Raw genomic sequence first — 7894 nt, forward strand, 5'->3', positions numbered from 1 at the left:
CATGGGACATTGCAATTCAGTAGAAATACAGGAGGGAGCATTTAACTTGTTGCTTCCTGGCATTGTTAATTTTGGCTCAAGTAAACTTAGAAAAATTCTCTAATGAAAGAAAACAAAAGAAATAGAGGATAGTATTAATATTAGCCCCATGACATCTGTGTGCTCACTGAGTTAAAATGTGATAGTAATAGAGTAAGAAGCCAGAGTTAGTCCTCAAAGATGTGTCCCTGTTTCAAGTCTTCAGATGTTTCTAGATCTACTAACCCAGTGGCTGTCTCACAAGTGGGACTTGTCAGTTGACAGGCCTAGGAACCATCATAGCTCAAGGATCATGGTTGAGGTCAGTGCACAGCCCCCACAACTACAAAACTTGCACAAAATTTCAGTTAGTGTTTTTTTTTTTTTTTTTACTTTTTATTTATAAACTGGGGCCCAGTGCATGAATTCGTGCACCTTGAAAGGAATTGTGGGCCACAAGGCTGCAGTGGGCACAAGAATGGGTCTTGGCCCATCCTCTGCACCCCCACCCGGCCCCTCATGCCACGGTCCTTGGATCCCCTGTATGCCAGCAGCCCAGCTCCCACCACCGCCGCTCCCACTCGCTGATGGCACTAGCCCCACTTGCACCCACTGACAGCACGGAGTGACTGGATCTGGCGCCAGCAGCGGATGCAAGCGGGGCCTGCACCTTCAGCAGGTAAAAGCAGCGGCTGGTGCCCTGATCACCCCTTAGGATCAGGGGGAGGTGGAGAAGCCCTCGGGGGCTATTGGGGCTGGCAGCTGCCACTTGCACCCACTGACAGTACCAAGCGATCAGGACCAGTGCTGGGTGCAGCAGTGGGTGCAAGTGGGGCCAGTGCCAGCAGCAGATACGAACACCAGGCAGGACTGTGGCTTGCGGGTGCAAAGAATTTTCAGTAACCACCAGAGGCTCGCCCCAATGACAGCGACCAGCACCCAGCCTTGGTCTGACACCTCCGCTCACCTGATCCACCATCCCACCGCAGCCGACGCCTGCCATGTTCCATGCTCTGCCACCTGCTGCTGATGCCCACCATGTTCTGCGTGTGCCCCCTGGTAGTCAGTGCACATTATAGCGGACGATTGTTCAGTTGTTCGGTTGTTCCGCCTGTTCGGTCTATTTGAATATTAGGGTTTTATATATATGGATAAGTGCAGACTCACTGGAAGTTGCAAAAATAATACATAGAGACCTGTGCACCTTCACCCTGTTTCCCCCAGTGGTAATATATTACGTAACTATAGTATAATATCAAAATCAGGAAACTGATATTGCTACAATGCACAAAGTGTTTTTGAAGGCATCACAAGCTTCTCACAAACTTGAGTGAAGGCTCTCCAGTCCCTGCATTAAAAACAATCCTTGTTGGCTATTTTACTATAAAAAATAATTGCTCATGGTTCAGAAAAAGTCATACAAATGGATGAATGACAGAAAGCTTAAAGGAAAAATCAAAATGGCTTTTTACACAATAAAGAGGTGCTGTCACATTTATAATTTTAAAATATGCAAATTAAACTTCCGATGAGATACCATTTTTGCTTCTCAGCTCAAAATCTTATAGGGAAATGTTGGAACAAGAAATAAATCAGCATGATCTTGTTGGAGGGCAATTTGAAAAGACCCAGCATTTCTACCTCTCTGAATTTATTATAATACATATGTCTGTGAGGAATGACATATTTATAAGGATATTCATTGCAGTGATGCTTATTGTGGTAAAAGGACAGAATTAGTCTACATTCTATCTATAGGAGACTGGCTCAAAAATCCACAGAATGTACATATTGCGCAGCTGTAAAAATGGAGGAACTGCTTATGTACTGATGTGTACACATATATACCCCTGGACTACAAGGCTTCAATGGGCAACACGTTATTTGCCGCCCCCACCCCCCCCCACCATGTGGGGAGGCTGAATGTCCTTGTAATAAATTTTCCATAAATTTATTAAATCTTTTGCGTAAATCTTCTGCTCTGTGACTTCATTCTTCGGCTTTGCAAGACACGACCCCAGGAAAAACCTCGGGTTGCCATTCCGGTTATCAAGACAGATCAGGTTTACTCCTCTTCTCAGAATCCCACAATGGGCCTCAATTTGACTCTGAGTAAAGCTAACGAGTTTTAAATGGCCTACGAGACCCTATGTGATCTGCTACCTCTTCACCTTCCTCTTACCTCTCCAGCCACATCTCCTTCCTGCTCACTTACCTTCAGCCTCATGGGCCTCTGTGTCCCCCAAATACACCAGGCATGCCCCTGCCTTACAGCCTTGGCACTGGCTGTTTCCTCTGCTTAGAACAGTTCCCTCAGGGAGCCTCTTAACTCCTTCAGACCTTTGGTCAAATCTTATCTTCTCCAAGAGACCAAGCCTTACCAACTTCTATAATATTGGAACTCTATTTCGGTCCACCTTTGTCTTTGTTACAGCACTTTTTAATTACTAACATCTATATTATTTACTCATTTGTTATGGTTATTGAGTATTGTCTGTGCCTCCTCACTAGAATATAAGCTCCACAAATGCAGAGATCTTTGTCTCTTCTGTTTACAACATGTCCCATGCATCTGGAATAGTACTTGGCAAATATCTTTGGAATGATCAAATCATATTTAAAGTATAAATCTAAGTACTATGGAAAAAGTAGCAGTTCCTAAATTTCATGTTCTTTATTACACTTAAAAGTCAGAGTTATAGTTATCACACTTACAGTTATCCAGTGATGAGTCTTAGTCACTTCATTAATGACTAAGATACTACTAAGTATTTCCATGGTACATAACTTTAACCATGCATACTCTACTTTGTTTTTATGCTATTTAAGTTAAAATAAGTTGTCTTTATGTAATAGGACGTTCTATTTATGACAATGCCAAGTGTAAGCAGAGATTCTAATTCCAAGTGCCAATGTACTCTAATTTCCAGTTTAACATGTTTGCATATGCATGTATATGCTCTCTAAGTGCTTTCCAAAAAGCCAGCACATTCAGAATAATGGTTATGTCTAGAGAAAAAAAGAGTAATACTATTGAGAGAAGGTCAGAAGATGTATTTGATAATTTTTTACTTTTTAAGCTGGGTGATAGATATACAGATATTGGCTTTATTATTTGTTTTAATTTATATATATATATCATACATCATATTTTATATATGAAATATCTATACTAATAAAAGAGTAATATGTTAATTAGACCAGGAGACCTTCCTGAGACCTTCCAGATGTCCTTCCGGACAAAGCCGGGGGCTTGGCCGGCCTGCAAACGGCCCTCAGCCCCTCTCTGGGCTGGCCCCGCCCCTCAGCAAGCAGTTAGGGATGATCAGGTAGGCAGGCCAGTGGTTGGGGGCGATGAGGCAGGCAGGCAGGCAGGCAGGCAGGCAGAGCCCCGTGATTGATTGCCTCAAAGAGGGAGACTCAGGCCACAGCCTGTGGGAGGGATGCTGAGCTGCAAAGGGAGGTGCTGATGGCAGTGGACGCTGCAGGGCGGGGCTGGTGCCAAGGCGGCTCCTGAGGGGGCATGGCGCCTGCAGCCTGGCCCAGGCCCCAGGGTCGCAGCCTCCCTCCCCACCCCCACGGCTTCTGCAGGGCTGGACTGCCTCTCCTCCTGCTATGATGCCTGGGCAGATCCCAGACCCTTCCATAACTGCAGCCTCTCTGCCAGGACTCGGCCCCCTGACTGCAGAGGAGCTGAAATACCCTGACATCCACAACACTGGGACCATGATGGCCCGTTTGCACTTCCTGGAGGTGAACCTGGGCAAGAGGCCTCAACCTGTGAAAAGTGAGCTAGATGAGGAAGAGGAGCGGAGGAAAAGGCGCCAGGAAAAGAACAAAGTGGCGGCAGCCCCATGCCGAACAAGAAGGAGCAGAAGGAGTTTCTGCAGCGGGAATCTCAGTGGCTGGAGCTCATGAATGTGGAGCTGAAAACCCAGATGGAGGAGCTGAAGCAGGAGTGGCAGCCGCTCATCCTGATGCTCAACCGGCATCGTCAGGACCAACAGCGTTAAGACTCCCGGCTCCAGAAGACAACCCACTGCTGGAGCAGCTGGAGAAGGAGTGGCCATGGGCTGGGAGGAGGAAAAGGAGGAGGAAATGAGAGGAGGGAGAAGGAGGAGGGTCCCAGAGGGCTCTTCCTTGCTCCATGAAAAACTCTACAATGAGGCTCAGCACAGCCAGCATCGGCCAGGCTTTTTTGTGAAACTCAGATCAGCCACACCAGGGGAAGAAACCCAGGCTGATGAAACCCAGGACCAAGCGCTGAGACCACAGTAGTCCTGAGGGGGTGGGGGGGCTGTTCTGCCTGGGGCCAGGCTTGCAGGAGGCAGGACAGAGGCTCTGGGCCGGAGAGACGCCCAAGCAGGCAGCTGTAGGCACTTCTCCGGCCTTTCTGCCAGGGCACCCACCCAAAGGACCTCCAAGCAGCCAGGAAAAGCCATGAGTTGCAACCAAAAGTAGGCTGAGTATGGAATTCAGAGTGAAACTGTAATCTGCCTGCCCCCAGACCTGACCCTGACCTTGACCCTGATCCTGATGCAAGGCTGGAGAAGGGCACAGTGCCAGGCCCTGCTGTACCCACCCACCATGGTCCAGCTCAGTCCTGCCCGGAGTGGCAGCCGGGGCTCACCCTCGCCGGCCCTGCTGGAATTGCTGTGGGCAGGAGACATGGATGCCCTTCCAAAGCACATACTCACTGAATGTTTACAGAATGGCTGTCCTGGCAGGGCTTTCACATGTTTTTTATACTTTTTTTGGTAAAAAAGATTTTTTACAAAAAAAAAAAAAAAAGATTTTATACAAGCAATATATAAATGGATTTCTATAATCACTCGATTTGATACAGTATAAATATGCTATGGTTTGTTTGTTACAAACAGATATTCAGCAGTTATGGCCGTTGCGTGTAACTTCTCAGTACTGTAGTCTCTGGGTGTTGGGGGTGGCAAGGGCAGGTTGCAGTGCATTCCCATCCTGATAAATCCTTCCTAGTACTCAGTTCGGTATTGCTCAGTAAACATTACTCTTACTTAAAAAAAAAAAAAAAAAAAGAAAGAGGGAGGCCCAGGCCAGCGGCCAGCGACACTGTGGCAGGTGTGCGGCTGGCCAGCGATTGCCCCGCAGAGGGAGGCCCAGGCCAGCCAAGCCATCGCACCGCACACCTGTCGCCTTCAGAGGGAAGTGTCCGGTGGCAGGGGAGGGAGGGGCAGCACTGCACAGCTGGCAAGCGGTGGCACTGGGCGGGGGGGGGGGGGGGGGAAGGGGAGGGCCAGCTGCCCTTGTGACATTGATAGTCCCTGATCTCAGGCTAGGCCTAGGGACCGTACCCAAGGGGTACCAGATTGTGAGAGGGTACGGGCTGGGCTGACGGACCCCTCGAGTGCATGAATTTGTCTATAATAATAAAAGCATAATATGCTAATTTGACCAGACATCCTTCCGGACATCCTTCTAGGTGACCTTCTGGATGAAGCCAGGGCTGTGAGGGAAGCTCGGGTCCAGGGTGCCAGAGGGAAGCCAGCTGACAGCTGGGGGAAAGAAGGCCTACTCTTGCATGAATTTCGTGCATTGGGCCTCTAGTTTCATAATAAAAAAGGAAGAAAGAATAAATGTAGTCTACTGTTTACTTGTTCTACTACCAACCTTTTTTTTTTTTTAACCCTCACCCAATTATATTTTTCCATTGATTTTTTTAGAGAGAGTGGAAGAAAGAGGGAAAGACAAAAAGAAATATTGATGTGAGAGAAACACATTGATTGGTTGCCTCCTGCACGTGCCCTGACTAGGGCCCAGAAGATACTTGCCCTTGGGAGGTGGGGGAGGTCAATTGGGGAAAAAGAAGATATGTGTAAAACTTTAGACAATAAAAAAAAAAAAAGATACTTGCCCTGACCAGAATTGAACCCGGGACCCTTTGGACCACAGGCTGATGCTCTATCCACTGAGCCAAACCAGCTAGGGCTACTACCAGTCTTTATTTTCTCTTCAGTTTGATATAATTCTCTGGACATAATACTTCTAGCCCAGGGGTAGGCAAACTTTTTGACTCGAGGGCCACAATAGGTTCTTAAACTGGACCGGAGGGCCGGAACAAAAGCATGGATGGAGTGTTTGTGTGAACTAATATAAATTCAAAGTAAAGGAGCGGAGGGGAGAGCAAGAGAACCGGATAGAACAGCCAGATCCGGCCCGCGGGCCATAGTTTGCCCACAGCTGTTCTAGCCAGTTTGTGGAAACACAAATGCTGTGTGAGGGAGCATTTATCCTCCCTCCCTTCCCACAACCATGTCACTGATGAGTCTGTGATATGAAATTAAATCAGAAAGATCCCCAGTAGAATTAGAAAAAATAATTATACTCACTGTTTTGATTTACTCAACCTTGCAAGCTAGCGAGAGGGATTAGAATAATGATAAAAATGAAAACACAAAATTTCTGCCAAAGAAGATTATTTTTTCAAAAAACATATTAAAAGATAATAACCTCACAAGTGATTATACTGTCTTGTCTTCCCACTAAGAAAAACCTAACTAAACTAAGCAACTAACAAGGAGCCCTGACTAGTGTGGCTCAGTTGGTTAGAGTATCAACCCATGCAATGAAAGGGCTCAGGTTGGATTCAGGGTCAGGGCACATACCCAGTCAATGTTCATGAAATGTTTGGAAACTGGGTGATGAATTCAAGCTTCAGAAGACACACGGAGAAGGAGTGGAGCTTTGGAGTGGTGTGTCACCTCTGCCTGCTCATGTCTCAGGGTTGGTGCCCACAGGGCCAGCTGCCCTTGTGACATTTGGATGGGACAGCCCAGAGGTGGAACTGACACAGTTTCTGTACTTTCAGCAAACACTTTTGGAGTCCTAACTCTGGTGCCAGGAACGTGGCGAGGCAATAAGGAAGCAGTGGTGGCAGGTCACATCCTCTAGTCCTAGAAGCTCTCCTCAGGCCCTGACTTGTCACATCTCATGTACAGTCTAGCTCCTTAAACTGTTTGTAGGTCATTTAATGCCATACCTTAGTGCTGCTATCCTTTCTTCTCAAAAGAAATCTAATTGGTGCTTTTCTAAATATATAGCAGTTTCCTCTAAAAGCCGTGCATCTTGCCCTAGCTGGTTTGGCTCAGTGACTAGAGCGTCAGACTGAGGACTGAAGGGTCCTGGGTTCGATTCCAGTCAAGGGCATGTACCTTGGTTGCTGGTACATCCCCAGTAAGGGGTGTGCAGGAGGTAGCTGATCGATGTTTCTAACTCTCTATCCCTCTCCCTTCCTCTCTGTAAAAAATCAATAAAATATATTTTAAAAAATAAAAATAAAATAAATAAAAGCCATGCATCTCATAATTATTATAACTCTAATACATATAAACCAATCTACTATAAAACCAATATACCAATGCCTTAAATCCTGGCATTTATTACTCAAATTTGTAACAAATGCTTAAACTTTAAGTTACTTGCCAGTTAAGGTGACAAGGCTAATGTAAAATATGTATATATGTTCCATACTAAAGTATTAATCATGTTAATAAGAATTGTTCTGTTTTCAGGGACAATTACTAAGATAATTCTATTAGCTATAAAAATAAACTGATGAGGTTCTATAAAATTGATTTTGTTTTACTAGAATATAAAATTCAAACTTAGTTTATTATAAGATTTGTGGAATCACTAAAAGTGTTAGGTATAAAAATAATTAAAATAAGGTTGAAGATGATTAGAAGTACATGAAAATAATAATGCTTTTCCAAGGTAGGATGGTTTAAAAAAATTCAAAGAGGCATATTAAACAGTAATTTATAACAATCATTTTATAAAAAGCTTATTGGAAGAATAATATGAAAATATCCAGAAAATTTTATTTTAATTGAAAAAAGGCAAA

At 45.2% G+C, this 7894-nt stretch overlaps 1 pseudogene across 1 annotated transcript; it reads left to right on the forward strand.

Moving 5' to 3' along the window:
* Positions 1 to 3633: 3633 nt before the first annotated feature.
* Positions 3634 to 4120, forward strand: LOC308241393 (jun dimerization protein 2-like; annotated as a pseudogene). The gene has a single exon. The product of its transcript is annotated as a jun dimerization protein 2-like (transcript).
* Positions 4121 to 7894: the final 3774 nt, after the last annotated feature.

This window comes from Plecotus auritus (genome assembly GCF_963455305.1).
Source record: "Plecotus auritus genome assembly, chromosome: 1".
NCBI classification, from domain to species: domain Eukaryota; kingdom Metazoa; phylum Chordata; class Mammalia; order Chiroptera; family Vespertilionidae; genus Plecotus; species Plecotus auritus.